The 18645-nt window shown below is 59.0% G+C and overlaps 1 protein-coding gene across 1 annotated transcript in view; it reads right to left on the bottom strand.

Moving 5' to 3' along the window:
- Positions 1-18645, bottom strand: part of EFNA2 (ephrin A2) — a 39527-nt gene that overhangs the window by 6548 nt on the left and 14334 nt on the right. The window lies entirely within an intron of this gene.

Below are 18645 nucleotides of genomic sequence, written 5' to 3'. Positions count from 1 at the left end.
TTTGGGACTGAAAATCCTCCTTGTTTTGGGACTGAAATTTTGGGACTGAAAATCCTCCTTGTTTTGCAGGAACGAGCCAAGGAGAGCCATTCCCAGGACATCAAGTGGTGCCTCCAGCTGATCCAGGACTATCAGATATGAGTGGGTAAGGAGGGGCAGGCAAACACAGGGCCATGGAATCCCAGGATGATTTAGGTGGGAAGGACCTTAAAGCCCATCCAGTCCCCCCTGCCATGGCAGGGACACCTTCCACTGTCCCAGGCTGCTCCAAACCCCATCCAACCCGGCCTTGGACACTTCCAGGGATGGGGCAGCCACAGCTGCTGTGGACACCCTGTGCCAGGGCCTCACCTCTCCACGATCCAAAGCCTGATCCAACCCCAACAGCCCCATTAACATCCAGACTAACCCAGATCCTCTTTGTTTCATGCCAGCAAACCGGCACCATTTGGCAGGAAACCACACAAAACCGACGATTCCCGGCGGTGCCGCAATCCCGGTGTCACTGGTGTTCTTGGCACCGACTACCCCAGAGATTAAGGGATTATCAGCACTGGAGAACCCTGTGGCACATGCCAGCAACCCCCCTCCAGCTCCTCAGGGTGGCCCCTGTGATCCCCTCCCCAAATTTCAGACCCCAACAACCACAGCTGGTGGAGCTCAAGGCCAAGTTCACCGTTCCCCCCAGCAGCTTGGCTTCCCCTCCTCACTGAGTGAGGTTTTTCCATATCAATTTGGTTTTTTTCCTATCAATTTAATGTTCCCCCTAGCAGGTAGCCCCCCAAAAACCTCAGCACTGCCAGAACAGTGGTCACCCCACAACTCCAGGGCTTGGCCAGTGGCTGGAGGGGTCAGCACAGCCTTGGTGGGCTGGGGACTGTGACCACAACCCCTTCAACCTCCCAAAGCAGAATTTTGGGGCTCCCAAACACCCCCCTGAGGCTGTGGCAGCTGCTGAGATGGCTTCAGCTCATCCAGAAACACCCCGAAAGTGCAGCCCCATCCCTATGGGGGCGGAGAGTGACCCCCAAAAGGGAAGGGGGGGAAGAAGGGAGGAGGTGTGGGGAAGAGGGGGGGTCCTGCAGCCCCCCTCCAGCTCATTACCTGCCTCATAAGCTCTCTGATCACACAGGGAACGCGCTAATTAAGGAGCAGGGTTTCTCCCTCTCCTTCCCTCTCCTTTCCCGAGCCAGTTGTGCCAACCCTGCCCCTGGCAAGGTAACATTGGAAAATGTAAAATTAATACAAAGGGCTGGAATTTACTGGGAAACAATTTTCAAATGCGCGGAGAACAATAAAAAATATTTAAAGGGAAAAAAACCAACAAAAAAAGCTTCTTCTCGCTGCCTTTTATTTAAAAAAATTATTTATTTTAATGATGGTTACTAAAGCCCAAAGAAAGGCGGGGGGGCCCCCATGTACCAGGGGAATAATAGTAATAATAATTACTACATTTTGGGAGAAAAACTCACTTTGAGGGAGTGACAAATTGCTGAATTAAAGCTGATTAAAGCTGATTAATGGCCCAGACACAGATGGCTGCAGGGGGGGCATGGGGAGGAGGTCACCCCCCTTTGGGTGAGGGGGTCTGTGGGGACCCCCAGCATGGTGCACCCCACTCTGCAAGGGGCCCTGGGCTCCCCCAGTGTATCCCAGTCTGATGCCATGGGATTGGGATGATTCCAGCACCAGGGATGTACCCAGGACAGCCCCACAGCCTGGCAGCCCATGCTCCATGGACACCCCAACTCCAGAGCTCCATGCTCCCACCCTCTGCTCCCACCCTCTGCCACTGTGGGGTCCCAGCACAGGACCATCCTGTCACCCACCCAGCCTGGCTCCATCAGGTTTGGGTTCAATCAACAACTTCCCAGCGCCGTGACACCCCTGCCCCTTCACGACAGGAGCAAGAATCCATCAGAGGGAAATTGTCTGGAATGAAAATCTCAGAGCTGGTGAAGCCCCTTTGGCAGTTCCCAACCCTGTGTCCCCTCACCATGCTGGGCAGGGTGGCATTTCCCTGCTGGAAACACATTGGCTTCTCAAGGTTTTACCTCTTGGATATTCACTGTGGAGGGGAAAAACCCTTCCGAGAGGAGAGGCACCTGCAGATGGAGACCCCTGGCTCCTGCAGGGCAGACCCAACCAGGAGAGCAAATCCCACACCCAAACCCTGGTCCTGGTCCCCCAAACCACAGCCAGTGCCTCAGTTTCCCCTCAGAGCTGCAGCAGCATCCTCCCAAAATTCCCAAATTCGGGCAGCGACCCAGCACAGGAACAAAGCGGATTTGTCTCTCTACACCCTGCGAGACCAGCCAGTGTCCCAAGGGTTAAATAATTCAGATTTTTCTTTCCTGAACAGCTTGAAAAGAGATATGATTGCGCCCACTGGAATACAGGAGTGGGGGGGGGGATATTATGGATGGAAAAGAGCTATTTAAGCTGAGGAACGGTGTTGGCACATAAACAAATGGGTATAAACTGGCCATGAATAAATTGAGGCTGGAAATTAGGAGGTTTAGAACCAGTGGGGGCCAGTTGGGGCTCACAGGGGCAGAGGGGCGAGGGGGGGACTGGGGCAGGGGGCCAGGTATGGGGTCCCCCCCGCTCCAAGGGCACCCGTCCTTGCGGGGCCAGGCGCTGAGAGATTTAAAATCTCCCTCCCGCTTTCATCTCCCGAAATCTCCTTCATTCAAATAGTCACAGCGTGATCAGGAGTAATAAGCCTATTACAGAGCAAAATAAAACACAGCAGCTCCCCCCCTAGCCGCCCCCCCAAACCAGCCCCCCCAGCCCTCCTGCCCTCTTTGGGGCTATTAAACACAATCCAAAGGAAATTCAGATGTGGAGAAGCCAATGTCACCCCCTCCCCAGCTCGCCCAGCCCTGCAAGGTGTCCCCTCCCTCAGGAAATGGGGACAAAGTGGCTCCTGGAGCTGGGGGGGTGGCAGGGAAGGGTCCCTGGGGTGCAGGTGCCCACTGACCCCTTGCACAGCTCCTTTCTGCATTAATCCTGTTGCTCAGCTGGCTCCTGGCGTGGCCATGGCCGGCAATGGAGTTCACACCGGGAATGTTTAAGGCTGTTTTCCATCTGCTTCTCCTTCTCCTTGGGCAGCCAGGATCCGAGCCCGAGCCCCAAGCCATCCCTCAGGATGGCAATGGCAGCGCTGGGCAGGAGCAGGACGGGGCCACCAGGGGGAATTTGGGCCATGTGCTGGTCCCAGTGTCCTGGAGGCTGATCCCTATTCCCTGCTCAAGAGGCAGAAGTCACCTGCAGAGCTGGGAGGGGATGGAGCCGGAGCTGGATGCACCTGGACACCTGTGTCCACCCAGCTTTGGTGCAGTGCGTTTGGCCAACGCAGACCCCATCCCACTGCCCCATCCCACCACCTCACCAGTGCCAAGGTTGATTTTAACCGTGTTTCCAAATATTTTCCACGGTGGAGAACGAGCGTCCCTGGCACCGGCACCTCCCAAACTCCCTCCAGGCTGTGCTGGAGGATCCCAGCATCCCACCATGGCCAAGCCCTGGCACTGGCAGGGATGAGATGGCATTCAGGGGACGCCCTGTCCCCATCAACCCCAACCCCTGGGAGGGTGGCAGTGACGAGTGCCAGTCCCCAGAGGCTCTGGTGTTCTCCCTGGTGCCACGGTGGGACAGAGCGGGGACGGCTCACGGAGCGCCAGTAATGCGGTCCGGAGGGACCCCGCCGTACACACAGCACCTAAATTATTTAATTTCTCCAAACTGCTGCACCTTTATAAATCATTAAAAGCTCCTTTTGATCTGTGTTAATGAGGTTTCCTGAGTGCGGGGCTGGGAAATGCTTCGGCGCCAGAAAGCGACGCCGCTGATTAAAAAAATCAAGAGGGGCTGAGTGGGAGCGTGGGGGGCACGGGCAGGGTCTGGGGGCACGGGGAGGTGGGCACAGGGGCTCCCCAGGGCCCAGCCAGACAGTGGAGAGGCTTTAGGGATGCCCATAATGTTTATGTTCTTTCCCTTCCCTTTCTCTTCCCCTCTCTTTCAGTTTCCCTTTCCTTTTCAGTTTTCCTTCCCTTTTCTCTCTCCCTTCCCCTTTCCCTTTCCTTTCCTCTTTCCCGGAGCTTTCCAGCCAGGGAATCCCGGGAACAGGTTGGTCCCTGGGAAATGCTGGTGCCAGCCAAGCCATGGCCAGGGCTGGGGCTCTTGGTCCTCCCGGTGCTCTGGGACACAATTCCCTCTTTGGGGAGCAGCGGGATGGGATGAAAGCCCCCGGGGGCTGTCACTGGGAGCGAGCGGGAGGGTCCGGTCCCAGCAGTGCCACCGTCGGTGCCACCGTCGGTGACCTCGTGGGAGCGCCGCGGCGCCGGCCCTGACAGCTTTAATGCCGATATTTATCTCTGCTCCAAACCTCCGAGCCCGGCTCCACTTTCAGGGGCTCCATCACCGGGATCGGGAGTGACGGTGACATCGGGAGCCGATGGCAGCTGGGTTTGGGTTTGACATCGGTTGGGGACAGCGGTGAGGACGAGGATGTGAATGGGGATAGGCACAAGGACAGGGACGAGGATAGGGATGGAGATAGGGATGGGGACAGAGATAAGGAGAGGGATGGGGACAGGGATGGGGATGGGGACAGAGACAGGGATGGGAACAGGGGTGGCAGGGCGGGATAGACGGGGACAGTGATGGAGATGGGGATGGAGATAAAAACTGGTAGAGGGACAGGGATGGGGATAGGATTGGGGATGGGAATGGGGACAGTCATGAGAATGGCAATAGAGACAGGGATGGGGTGGGGATAGAATCGGGATAGAGACAGGGATGGAGATGGGCACAGGGATGGGGATGAGGACTGGGGCAGGCATTGTGGGTAACGAAAACAAATTCCATGCAGACCCAAGGGGCACTTCCCCAGCCCTGGAGCTGGTCAGGGAGCAGCACTGCCCCAGCTGGAGCAGGGGAGCAGCACCCCCAGGCCGGCTCAGCGCGGCGCTGCCGGAGCTCACACCTCCATTGACGGATATTTCCCTTTCCCTCCTTTTAAGGTAAACGACAGAAAATCCCAGGACAGCCATCAGCCTCCGAGGTAACCTCGTCCCGCCTCGGCCGCGTTCCCACAGGATTCAGCGGCTCCTGTTACCTGGGGCAACGGCGGGGAAATGACGGCTGGCATCTAAATTGCCATCATTATGCTCCAGAGCCAACACTCCCCATTTACACTTTATTGTCATCTTTTGCTTTAGGGAGATGCTGAGATATTACAGGATGGGGTGACAGAGCGGGATGAGCTGGGATGCACGAGGAGAGAGGCGCGGAGACAAATGGGGACCCCCGGAGCTGTGATTTCAGCCTGATTGCGGATCCGGAAGCGGAGCCGAGCCTGATCCCGCAGGCTGTGGGGCGGTTTTAGCACACAGAAGAAAATAAAATTTGTTTAAATGCAAGCGCCAGCCTGGAGGGGCCTGGGCACGTGGTACCTGGGAGAGGATTCCCACCAAAACGGCGCCGAAGCGGCTCAGCCTCCTCTGGCTGCAGGGATACTCATGGAAAAAGGGAACTGATCCTCACCAACAGCTGCTACCGGGCTGTGGCTGGGACCACACTGTGGGGCTGGTACCCCTTTGTGGGGCTGGTACCTCAATATTGGACAGGAACCCCATTGTGGGGCTGGCAGCCCTTTGTGGGGCTGGTGCCTCAATATTGGACAGGAATCCCATTGTGGGGCTGGCAGCCCTTTGTGGGGCTGGTGCCTCAATATTGGACAGGAATCCCACTGTGGGGCTGGCACCCCATTACATCTCCTGCACCCCACTGCACCACTGTACCCTGTTCCAGGGCTGGGCACCCCATTGTGGGGCCACTCTAAGGATATTCCTGGGCACCCCAAAGCAAAACCTGCTCTTGGTTCTCCAAAGTCCAAGTTCATTCTCCCTCCCTCCATCCCACTTTTTGCCAGGCTGCACAAAGGAAATGCAAAGCCAAACTTGGGATGTCACCCCCCCATCCCCATAGGGTGACTGCAGTGAGACAGGGCCAGGGGGAGGAACGGGGCCTTTCAAGTGTTTGCAGAGAAAAAAGAGAGAAAAAAGCAAAGAGTTCAAAAACTGAGCAACATTCCAAGGAAGAGCCAGGGCAGCTTCACCCGCAGCCCCACAGCACCGTGCATGGGATTGGGATCAGGAGATTCCTTCCCACACAACACCTCCCTGAGTGGGACCTCAGAGCTCACAGTGCCTGGGATAAACCCAACCAGAGCCACGAGCCCATGGATGCACCAGGAGCTGGGAGTTCCACATGACCCAGCCCAACATGGATGCTCCCTGCCATGATGCCAAGCATGGATCAGACAGGTTTTTCCCTCAGACTCATGACATCACCCTTTTGTCCAGAAAAAAAATGCAGGTGTCAGCCAGAAATCCTGGTTTTGGCACACAGATATTCCATTTTCCACATGCCACAGCCTATCCAGGGGGATGAACCCCCACTCCCCACTCCAGGCAGGTGGAGCCTCTTTTCGGGGAGCTCTACCCTCACCCCACAACCAAAGCTCCCTGGAACTGCTCCAGCTGCTGCAATTCCCACCACTCACCCCTCATTAGCATGGATGCTCGTTAGCCCAGCGCTGAGACTAATCAATACTGCCATTAACCGACTCCCTGGAATTAATGCGCTTGAACCTGGCAGGCTGCAGGATATTGGTCATTTTTCCACTTAACCTGGCAGGAGGAGTTTTTCCCTTTGCTGGTGGCAGTGGATGACGGAGGGAAGCTGGGACAGTTCATCCCTTCAGCTCCTGGCTGCTGGTTCACCACCAGCTTTGGGCTCACTGCCACTTTTTGGTCATCCCAAGGTTGTTGGATGTTCCCAAACCTCAGGAGAAGGGCAGCCCTGTCCCAAGCCATTGGGTTGGAGACCCTAGAGAGGATTCTGAGGTCCCCATCACAGCACAGGGACACCCAGATCGTGACCCTCTGGTGCCACCCCGTTCCTGCAGCTGCTCCATCCCTTCTGCCCCAGGTTCCTGGCCCTGGAGCCCCGGGCAGGCACAGCCAAGCTGCTCTCCAGGGCACCCCAGAGCCACCCTCCCCTGCTGCTCCCGCCGCCTCGCAGCGCCTCTGGCTAAACAGAGATCAGAAATGTTAGATCTTTCTTAACATCTCCTGCCAGCACTGTCAGTGGCCCTCTCCAGAGTACCAGGGCCCTCTGTTATGTAAACACAGCACATTCTCTGTCAAAGATTAAAAAAAAAAAAGCCTCATTTGCACATAAAAGCAGCCTCTGCACTAGTTACGGGCACTGTGGCATGTAAGGAAGACTGTAGGTTAAATTCAATAATAAAGTGGGGCGGCGCAGAGGTCCTGCTCCAACTCCTTCTCCCACAGCCCAGCCCCAGCTGCTCCAGCCCGACCTGCAGCCACCAAGTGGTGCCAGTCACGAGCCCCTGGGATGGGTGGGGACTGAGGAGGCGCCCTGAGCCCCGGGCTGGGCTGTGGCTGAGTGACCCCCAAGCCCCTCAGACCACCCGGGTGCTGCTCTGTGCCCCCTTCATGCTCATGGCACCCCAGACTCCATCATGCCCATCTCCTCCCCTTGGCACCCCATCCAGAGCGGGGCCTGCTGCCCCACATCCCTCCCCACACATTTCTGGGAGCTGGCACTGCCTTCACAGCCCAGCACAGCTCTGGCAGCTCCCGGCTGCCGATGCACCAGGAACCACACGGATCATGAATGGGACACCGTGGATGTGACAGCCCTTGCTGCCAGCCCGCGGTGAGGCGGTGCCCACTGCTGTGGGATGGCACTGGGGGATCTCTGGCCATGGCAGGGAGTGCCAGCAGCCCAGCTGGCTCCAGGGATGGCGGCAGCCAGCCGGGCCCACGGCCGGTTCTGCACAAATCGAATCAGAGCAGAAACTGAACTGTCGGAGAGACGAGGGCTGGGAAGTGTCACGGTAATTGTGTTAGTGCCAGCAGTGCCGTGGCTGCTCCGGGGGCTGGGGGCACGGCAGGGTGGGCATGGTGAGGTGGGCATGGTGGGATGGCACAGAGCAATGGGCACACAAGGGTGGCCACAACAGAATGGCCACGATGGGATAGGCACGGCAATGCCAGCACAGGGGCTCACCAGACACCCAGATCTGTCAGGCCCAGGGGGAGGAGTGAGGGTTCAAGAGGGATCGGGGCGAGGACCAGCAGACCCAGACAGCCGCAGAGCCAGGTGGCACGAGGGGTCACAACAGTGGTTGACAGTGAAAGTGACAGGGACACCAGACTCCAGAAGGAGGTGATTCCTTTTCAAATCCCTGCGTGTCACCATCCAGCACCCATGTCCCCATGGCCATCAGCCTGGGGATCATGTCACCATCCAGCAGCCGTGTCCCCATGGCCATCAGCCTGGGGATCATGTCACCATCCAGCAGCCGTGTCCCCATGGCCATCAGCCTGGGGATCATGTCCCCATCCAGCAGCCGTGTCCCCATGGCCATCAGCCTGGGGATCACGTCACCATCACAGACACCAGCCTGGCACTCGTGTCCCCGCTCATGCTCAGCCCTGTGCACACCAGCCCCGCTCACGTCTGTGGCAGCCGGGCGCCGGGCACGTGCCAGCCGTGCACGGGATCACGCGTGCTCATCCGTGCTCCAGTGGCTCACGCTGAGCGCCCTAATTACCGCGTCTGGCCAGGCGGGCGGGCGCTGATAACGGGCACGGGACGGAGCTGCTGGGGGTTATCAGCCGGTGACAGCCGGGCCCCCCGCCGCCCGCGCCGGCTCCGCGCCGCAGCCCGCTGGGACAGCCGGATCAAGGAGCCCTTTGGGGGTCCCCAAAGGGTGGGGGATGGGGTAAACAGCCCCCCAGGGCTGACCTCATTAGCGCAGCCGAGCCCCAGTGTTGTTGTGGCTGGGCCTGGCATGCCGCAGGCAGAGCCTTGGGATGTGGGGTCACCATGGTGTCGGTGCCAGCCTCTTGTCTCATCTGCTGTCACCTCCCCGCTGTCCTGAGGGTGAGGGACACCCACCCTGCCAGTCCCACTGTCACCGGGCTGGAGGGAGATTTTGGGTGTCCCTGGTGCTGTGAGGGCCTGGGTGGCAGCAGGAAAGGCCTCCAAGGAGATAGATCAGTGTCACACTCCGGTCTCTGAGCCAAACCAGCCACTGTCCTGGCACTCCCCAGAGCCATTCCATTTGTCTCATCCCAGGGCCACAACCGGGACATGGCACGGCCCTGCTGTGATGCCAGCACGGTATCCACTGCTTCCGTGCCTCAGTTTACCTGCCCCAGGGGCTGGATCCTCCTGCATGGTGTGGGTCCAGCAGCAGAAGCAACAGAGAAGGAGCACATTCCCCATCCCAGCTGGCTAAAGACACACCAATTAACATGGATAAACACAGACTGCTGCACTATTTCACTTATTGGCCACTATTTTCGGCTGGCGGCCGAATTCCGGGCAGCGGTGAGATGGGTGGCAGCAGGGCAGGGGGGTTGGCAGGAGCACCGGTGACTCTTTAACCTTGGAGCACTTGGACTGGCAGGGAATTTGGGGCGAGCAGTGGCGGTAATTTGATCGGCGGGAGCCGGGCGAGCGCTGGCCCCGCAATCACCGGGAAAACGCCGACGCGGTGGAAATCGGCCGCCACTGCCCAGCGGGAGCGGGCGCGGGGACACGGCTCAGAAGGACGGACACAGCGGGCACCTGCCTGTCACCCTGCAGCCCCCTGCCTCTGTTCAGTGCCACCCTGGCATTCCCAGGTGGGTTCCAGACCCCCAGCCAAAGGACACCGCTGTCCCCCTGTCCCGGCAGCGCGGGGCTGCGGAGCCGGAATTTATCACACCCGCCCCTGACAGCTCCCTTTGACAGGGTCTCCGGGGGGGCCGAGCGATGCCTTTTGTCTGCCCAACAATTAATTATTTCCTGGCTAATGATGAACTCCGACTTGCCAAGCAGGGAGCGGCTGCGTGGCAAGCCCTCCTTCACCCCACTGTGGCCCCTCGCCACAACCTCTCCCATGGCAGGGTGAAATGTTGGGGTACTCAGGGATAAGGCTGGGCTGTGAGACCCCCTCCTGTATCTTACCATCCTTCTCACAGGCATGCTGCCTCCCAAAAAGGGCACCCCAAAAGCAGGAGGATGGTGCTGGGCAGGCAGGATGGGTCCCGTCTGGCGGTGCCAGCAGGTGGGTGCTGCGCTGTGCTGCGGCAGCAGGTGCTGGCAGCACTCTAAGTGCCACTGGCGGCAGCCCTGGAGCGCTCCAGGAGAGGATAACCGGCTGATGGGGCTGAGCTAATGGAGAAAATCCATTTAGGATCACTCGATACTCTCCCCTGGGCTTTCATTACACCTCAGGGCTCTGCAGGGCACCGGGCCCTGAGCCGGCCTCTGCCAGCCCAGATCCCATCGCTGCCGGCTGGATGTCTCGGCAGAGGGACTGGAGGGATGTGGGAGGGGTGTGCATGGGAAGGAATGAGGGAAGAGATGCAGGGAGGGATGAAGGAAGGGATGCAAGAAGGGATATGCATGGAGAGGGATGCAGAAAGAGACGCAGGGAGGGATGTGCATGGGGAGTGATTCAGAAAGAGATGCAGGGAGGGATGCAGGAAGGGATGAAGGAAGGGATGTGCATGGGAAGTGATGCAGGAAGGGACACAGGGAGGCTTGTGCACAAAGCCTGCAGCTCTGAGCTTGTAGCTGCAGGTGACAAGAGCAACGCCAGCAATCCCTGCGAGGGACAGAGACAAACCGGGGTGCGATGGGGCCTTGCCCTGGAGCAGCTCCCAAGGAGCATGGCCTGGCTCAGTGCCACAGGCAGGAACAGCGACCCCCGGGGCTGCGGGCACTCAGGCCGGGCTCCCTGCAGTGGGAAAAGCGACAGAGCCATGAAAAGAAGTAAAATAATTATCGGGCACTGGCGGCTCAGGCTCCCGCCCGGCGCGTTCTGTTTAAGGCTAGTTAATAGCCAGTGTTCTCTGGTTAGGCCTGAATGACATTTCCAGAGTTATAATAACTGAGCTATTACTCGCCGTATTGATGCATTCCCCCCGCCGGCAGCGGCTCATCCCGCGCCGTGCCGCCCGGCCGCCGAAAGCTCCTTTAGTCAATAGCACTTCTATTTTTCATTACTCCCTGGAAATGTGGCTCTTGGAAGCTCATCCGTCATTCAATTACGCCCTGGTTCAGTCCTATCATACACGTGTCATAAAGTTCCTCAGATCTGAACTGCTGTTAATTTTCTGCGCCATCCCAAGGGGATGCCCGGGACGTGCCTGGAAAGCAACCAGGCAGCCGAGGGCATGCCGGGTACGGGCGCTCCCGGGAGCGGGGGCTGCGGCACTGCCCGGGCACGGGGGGGCCCAGCACCCCAGGGGTCACCCCAGGGCTCGGACACTGTCCCTTCCCTATGGCAGCGGCAACGGGCCTGGCGCCGCATGACCTTGGCAGCGCTGGGAATTTATTCCTCGGGTTGGTTTATTCTTTTATCAGGTGTTGGTTTAACAGGGTGAGCTCCCCCCCCTCCCCTTTAATCCTATCGGCATCTGTGTTCGGCACGTCCGTACCCAGAATAATCACCTGCCTGGCAGATTTGTCACTTCACCAGATGTAATCGGGGAACTTTTCCTTTTTTTTTTTCTTTTTTTTTTTTCTTTCTTTTTTCTTTTTTTTTTTTTTTTTCTTTTTGAAACTCTCCTTATTTTCTGTTTCTTAGAAGCTGCAGCTCGCGGGCAGAGGTGGCTGCTGCAGGCAGTACCTGTTCCAGGTCACCCTCCCCAAACCCAAGGGTTTGCTCTGCTCAAAGCCACTCTCCAGCTGGGGTCTGGCTGAGGGGAGGATGACAGGGCAGTGGCACAGAGGGTGGATGCCAAATGCTATGCCATGATGGCTGTTCCTGCCATCCTCTGCTGCCAGGAGTGCACCTGGATGGGCACAAACCCTGAGCCAGAGGGGAAAATGGGCACAGGATGAGGCTGGGGGATGTCAGGGATGGGGGATGCTGAGTCAGGGGGATGCCAGGTCAGGAAGATGCTAGGTCAGAGGGACACAGAGGTTGCTCACAACATGTCCCTGCACAGATGCCAAGGACCATCAGGTCCTTCACAGCCTTAAAAACTCACACCCAAGAGGTGATGTTGGTGCTGCTCCCCTGCACACCCCTCCAGGCACCACTCCTGCCGTCCCACCATGGGGTGCCTGTGGCTCTCTCCCAGCCAGGGCTGCCCTGAGGATCCCTGTCCACGCTCTCCTGTCCAGGGCATCCTGTCCAGTCCCCTCAGCAGTGCCTGGGTGGTCTCAGCCACTCCACGTGGCCTCCCAGCAGGACAATGACCTGGTCACCGTCCTGCTCCTCCGCACTCCCACGCGCTGCTTTCCCTAAGCTGGGACGGACACACGCCCGGGTGGGACGGACACACGCCCTGGTGTTTGAGAACACCCTGTCACTTGTCAGCCCCCTGGGACAGCCATGCTCCTGGCCAGGCCCCTTTCTGCTCCTTGGATGGCTCGGAAGGGATTGATAAACAAACATTCCCATCAGGAGGATGAGCCAGGAACAGCCCAGCCACGAGGCTCTCACAGCCCTCAGGACTGTGAGAGTCAGTCATGCTGGAACAGCTTTTACCTCAGTTCTGAACCGGGAAACTGAGGCAGGGAAATGTGTGAGGGATGTGTGAGCTGGGCAGCTCCTCCAGGGCACCCTCTGCCAGCCTGGCATTTCCCTTCTCCCCTCCCAGCCCAGGCTCCCGCTGCGCTCTGGGCACGGCTAATGACCGGCCTAATTGATCTCTGACGAGGCACCAGAGATCGATGCTGGATCCCGCTGCAGGCTCTGTGAAAAGCCATTTCTGCTGCCCGGCCGGGCAGCACCGCCCCTCGCCCGCAGGGAAGCGCCCATCGATCGGGGCAAGGATCGATCGGGTGGAGAGGGGATGCAGGGGAAGGCGGCCACCCCCGCCGAGGGGAGCATCCCCCGGCATCCCTCGGCTTCAGCCCCGGGGCACCGCAGGCTCCTGGAGCTGCCCCGGCACCCAGCGGGTCCTTGTCACCATTCCAGGTGACACAGGGCACGGCAGCAGCGAGGGGAGCTCCTACCTGGCACGGGAAGGGAAGGGAAGGGAAGGGAAGGGAAGGGAAGGGAAGGGAAGGGAAGGGAAGGGAAGGGAAGGGAAGGGAAGGGAAGGGAAGGGAAGGGAAGGGAAGGGAAGGGAAGGGAAGGGAAGGGAAGGGAAGGGAAGGGAAGGGAAGGGAAGGGAAGGGAAGGGAAGGGAAGGGAAGGGAAGGGAAGGGAAGGGAAGGGAAGGGAAGGACAAACAGAGGCACAGACCCAGCGGTCCCTGTGAGGTCACAGTGCCAGCAGATCCACACTGATTTCCTCGCCTGACTCTTCCCCCCTTATCCCTGCCCCTTGTGTCCCTTCTGGCCAAATTTGACCTGATTTGGTGCAACCGGCCGGGGTCTTTACTTCTCAGTGGCCCCATCCTCCCCTCTCCTTTCACTGGGGTTTAAGCCTTTTCACTCCATCCATTCACTCCAAGACTAATCAGATTAAAGCCCTGCCCGGGGTGCTGCCTCCCCTATCCCCCCTCCCCTCGCTTCACCTCCTTGTTCCCCGGTCAGGTTTTGGCAGCCAACTCCAAGGTCCGGGCGTGGCCATGCCAGGGGTCAGTGGTGGCACCAGCTGCCCTTGTGTCCCCAGGGAAGGGCACAGAGTGGGGGTTCTGGGGGTACACAAGGGGGAATATTCTTCTGGAATGATGAGGGCGCAAGGCAGGGATGAAGAAGGTGGCAGGACAGGGATGAAGGCAGCACCAGCCACAGGTCTCCAAAGCCATCCTGCTCTTTGAAGAATCCCTCCTCCTCCTCAGCCTGGCTTCACATCCCAGGTCGAGTTAAAGGAACATTTCATTTATGAGAAATTTAGGAAAAAAGGGTAGTTTTTTTTTACTTCTCGCCCTCTTTTCACCCAGAATCATGAGTGGGTGAGGGGTGAAACCAGGACCATGGTGCCCACCCTAGAGCCCCCAAGACCCCAGCCTGGGGTCACCCACCAGCCCCCACACCCCGGGACCCTCCACTCCATGGCAGCTTTGGGATAGGAACAATTCCCCACTAGAAACTTCCTGGCCTCATCCCAGGTGCTCCAGCCCCCAAAAAAATCACCCAATGCCCCCCATCTAAACCCTTAACCATCGATTTCCATTCCCCTTGGCCCAGCCCTGCACACAAACGCATTCGCCACGGCCCTCTCCCCGGCAGGGATTGTATGCAAAGGCGGAGAGGGGGAATGAATAATTCATCTCCGCTGTCTTTCAGAATTACACTGTGGAAAAATAAATCGGAGACTACTATATTAAAAAAAAAAAAAAATTAAAAAAAAAAATAAAATAAAGGAGAAAGGAGCCGGGGAGGGGGCGCGGGGAGGCAGCGCTGGGTCCGCGCCCCCGCGGCCGGAGCGGGATGCGGGGATGGATGAAAAGCGCCGGCGCGTCCGCGGCTCCTCTTCCATTGAGCGGCTCCGCATTCAGGTCCGTGCGGAAACCACCGGAATCCCTTCCTGTGCTTTGTTCTGCGGCCCTTTCAGCGGGGGCTTACGGGGCTGCTGGGCAGGGGGCGGCGGGGAGGGCGGGGGGGGGGGCTTTGAAGAAAGGCACTGATGCGTTCGGCTGGTTGAGTTCAAGGGGCGGCGAGGGGGGGGGCTGGAATGGGTCGGGGGGGGCTGGAATGGGTCGGGGAGGGGCTGGAATGGGTCAGGGGGGGCTGGAATGGGTCAGGGGGGGCTGCCCTGAGGTGAGCAGGGGGCTGTGCTGGTGATGGGGGGGCTGCCTTGGTCATGGGGCTGTGCTGAGCTGAGTCAGGGGCTGCCCTGAGACAAGACCCCTCTGGTCTGGGGTCCAGGGTGCCCCCCTCAGCTCAGCCGGAACCCCCTCAACACCACCCTGCCAGCAGCACCTCTGCAGCAAGGAGGGATGCTCTGCCCCATCCCAGAGGGGTCCCAGCTGGGTTTAGGGCCATGCCCCGACCCCTCCTGGTGCCCAGAACACCCTGGATGGGACCAGCATCCCCCCTGGCAGCTGGCGGGGGCCACGTGCTGCCGCACAAACGGGGAGGGGAGGAAGCGGGAGGCACTTTAATTTGGCTATTTAAAAATAAAGAAATAACGCAGGCTTTGAAAGCCCGGAGGGGTCCCAGCGGAGGGACCTCATCCCCCCTTCAAAGGCCGCCTCTGCTTTCTTCCCCCCGCTCACAGCACACAAAGGTGCACGAGCACTTTCGTCTCTGTGGAAAGACCTTTTTAATTGGTTCCAGGCAGAAGGTTAAAATCTCTCCCCTTCCCTGTGCGCTTGGCTAAGAGGGGAAAGGGGGGAAAAAAGGGGGAGGCAGGGGGGAAGGGTTGTGTGGAAGCAAAACAACTCTGCCGGGCGTGAAGGGGCTGAGTCGGGGGGCACCCAGGGCCAGTGTCCCCAACATGGGGTCCAGGGTCACTGAGGGTGATGGGGATCCAGAGGAGACCTGGGGGGCGGTGGTGGGGGCACTAAAGGGGCTGTGCCAGGCTCTGGGGCAGGAGGTGCTCACGGGAAAAGGGAGATGTTGGGTGTGAGGCTGCTCGGTGCTTCCATGGGAATGCAGGGTTTGAGGGTTTCTGCAGATTCCTAAAAAAAGCGGGTGGAAATGTGGTGCCTGGGGTCTTCTCATGGGGAGGAAGCTGGGCAGAGCAGGAGGGCACCCAAGGGGCTGCTCCCACCTCTGTGTGTCTCCCCATGACCACAGAGTACCCTTGGCACATCCCCATCCACAGCGGGGTGACCCCAGGATGGCATCCCGGAGCATCCACCTGGAACCCAGCCCCTCACCATTCCCATTCCCATTCCCATTCCCATTCCCATTCCCATTCCCATTCCCATTCCCATGTCAGTGCCACTGCCATCCTCCTGGTCCTGCCATCCTCCCAGGCCTGCCATCCTTCCAATAACTCTATCCTGATATTCCTGCCATCCTCCCTATCCTGCCATCCTCCCTATCCTGCCATCCTCCCAAATCTTGCCATCCTCCCAAATCCTGCCATCCTCCCAGCACTGCCATCCCCCTACTCCTGTCATCCTATCCCAATCCTCCATCCTCCACCCCAAATCTTGCCATCCTCTTGGTCCTGCCATCCTCCCAGCCCTGCCATCCAGCCAGCACTTGGGTTTCCTTTCACGGAAGGGGGAGCTGAGAAAAACGCATCAATTATTGAGCCGGGGCGGCGAGCGCGCCGCGTCCCCCTTGCTGATGCCGCTCAGGTAGAGCCGCGCGAGCCGCAGTCAGACACCTCTAACACGATTAAGCTGCAGGGCTCTGCCAGCGCGCTTCAAGGTCAACTTCTCTGAGGCTGACAAAAGGCACGGCGGGCAGCAGCTCCCCCCGCCCCCGCCCGGGGTGGCAGCACGCTGGGGACGGGCACAGGCAGCCCCCAGGGATGGCAGAGGGACGTGGGGAGCACCAGGGCAGGGTGGCAGGGGTCCCACGGGGATGGGGAGGCAGTGCTGGGGTCCCTGCTGGGATGGGGATGCAGTGCTGGGGTTCCTGCTGGGATCAGAGTGCAGTGCTGGGGTCCCTGCTGGTATGGGGATGCAGTGATGGGGCTCCTGCTGGGATGGGGATGCAGTGGCCAGGCTCCCAGTGGGATGGGGATGCAGTGGTGGAGCTCCTGCTGGGATGGGGAGGCAGTGCTGGGGTTCCTGCTGGGATGGGGAGGCAGTGCTGGGGTCCCTGCTGGGATGGGGATGCAGTGCTGGGGCTCCTGCTGGGATGGGGATGCAGTACTGGGGCTCCTGCTGGGATGGGGATGCAGTGGTGGGTTCCCTGCTGGGATGGGGAGGCAGTGGTGAGGTCCCTGCTGGGATGGGGATGCAGTGCCCGGGCTCCCAGAGGGATGGGGAGGCAGTGGTGGGGTCCCTGCTGGGATGGGGATGCAGTGTCTGGAGCTCCTGCTGGGATGAGGATGCCATGCTGGGGCTCCCACTAGGAAGGGGACTTGCTATGGGCTCCCAAGCCCAGGACAGGGACCCACCGTGCCCCTCTGCAGCAAAGCCACTCCTGTCATGCTGTGAGGCCAGAGTGGGTCCAGCCTGGCTGGCTGCACGTGGAGGGGGAATTGGATCCAGATGTTTCCCCCAGCAGCCAGGAACTGCTTCCCCCATCTCAGCAGCCCCTTCCACCACCCCACAGGCCTTGGGGGGGACCAGCTCTGCCCAGCATGGAGTGGTGGTGATGGGGCTGGGATCCACCCTGGCATGGCACAGGCAGCAGAGGGACCAGGCGGCTCAGGAGGGGACAGGGTGGCAATGCCAGCTCTGCCGTGGTGCTCCTGCACTTGGCATTTGGGTACTCACAGTGACAGGACCCCCAGGCTCATCCTCATCCTGCTCATTCCCTTCAAAAACCACCCCACTGCCATGCATAGCAAAGGAGGGACAGCCACCCCTCCCACACTCCACGAGGATTCCCTGCAGGAGAACAGGGATGGGTGCCCACCAGGATGGGTGTTCTCTGGGTTGGGCACTCACCATGCCAGTCAGAAGGCAACAAAGCCATAAAAAACCCCAAACCTCAGCAAGGGAGGACCCAGCTCCAATATCTGGGTGCACGTGGGTTGGGGAAGGGCTGACAGGCAGCTCCAACAATGGGGGTGCATGACACAGGTCACCCCCAACACCTTTCCCAAGAGGTCTCCCAAAGGATGCCACACCCACAGGTCCCTGTCACCACCTCAAGAATCTCCTGCTTTGGGGTGGGCTCCCAGGGCAGTGGGACAGAGACACAGCTTTCTGGCCCTGCCACAAGAGTGAGAAAAACCACTAAAAAAACCCTCAAAAACCCATTTGAGAAGCCAGAAACCAAATTCCTCCCCTCTCCCATTATTTAAAGCCCATCCAGCTCCCAAGTCCTCGAGGATGCAAGAATCTCAATTACCATTAAAAGAATGCGTTCCTGCTCCTCCATTACGGAGAAAAGCATGAAAACCCACCCCTGGGAATTCCACAACTCTAGAAAGAAGAAAAATAAAATATTCATGTAATTTAGATTATTTAAAACGTGGCACTTGGTAAACCAGTCTCTGCACTGGAGGGAACTGGGGGTGCTCACACCTTGCAGAAGGCCAGGAGTGGGTCTGGAAAACCCAGTCGTGGCCACACAGATCCTGGTGCCACCCTGTGTACCCCACGCCCAGGATCTGGTGTTAAATGGGTTTTTAAACACCTCTGAGCTTGTGGGATGCGGCGCTGCAGAAGGACAGCAGGTTATTTTTATCGTTGCATTAGTTCCAGTTTAATTGCCGGGATGTCATTAACGGCATGGAGCAGGGTCCAGGCATGGGGACACTGACACCAGTGTGTCCTGTCCCAAACCCCGTGGATTGAGAGAGCCTCCATGTGCCTCTCCTCCCACCAACAGAGCTTGTTGACAATCAGGGACAGGAACCATTGACCCGGGACAGGGACAGGAGCCATCAACGAGGGCTGGACCCTCCCAGCTCATCCTCTCCCTGCCCAGATGCTCCTTCTCCTCCAGCTCCACCCAGCAGCTCCAGGGAAGAGGAATGTGGCTCCCTCCAGACCTCCCTCCATGGCAGGTCCCAATTCCTTCCCGTGCTCCACAAGTGGGAATTCTCCTGCTGTCCCTGGTTCCCCAGCC

Source organism: Molothrus ater, chromosome 26, assembly GCF_012460135.2.
Source record: "Molothrus ater isolate BHLD 08-10-18 breed brown headed cowbird chromosome 26, BPBGC_Mater_1.1, whole genome shotgun sequence".
Classification (NCBI taxonomy): domain Eukaryota; kingdom Metazoa; phylum Chordata; class Aves; order Passeriformes; family Icteridae; genus Molothrus; species Molothrus ater.
This window is presented reverse-complemented; position numbering and strand designations above follow the sequence as displayed.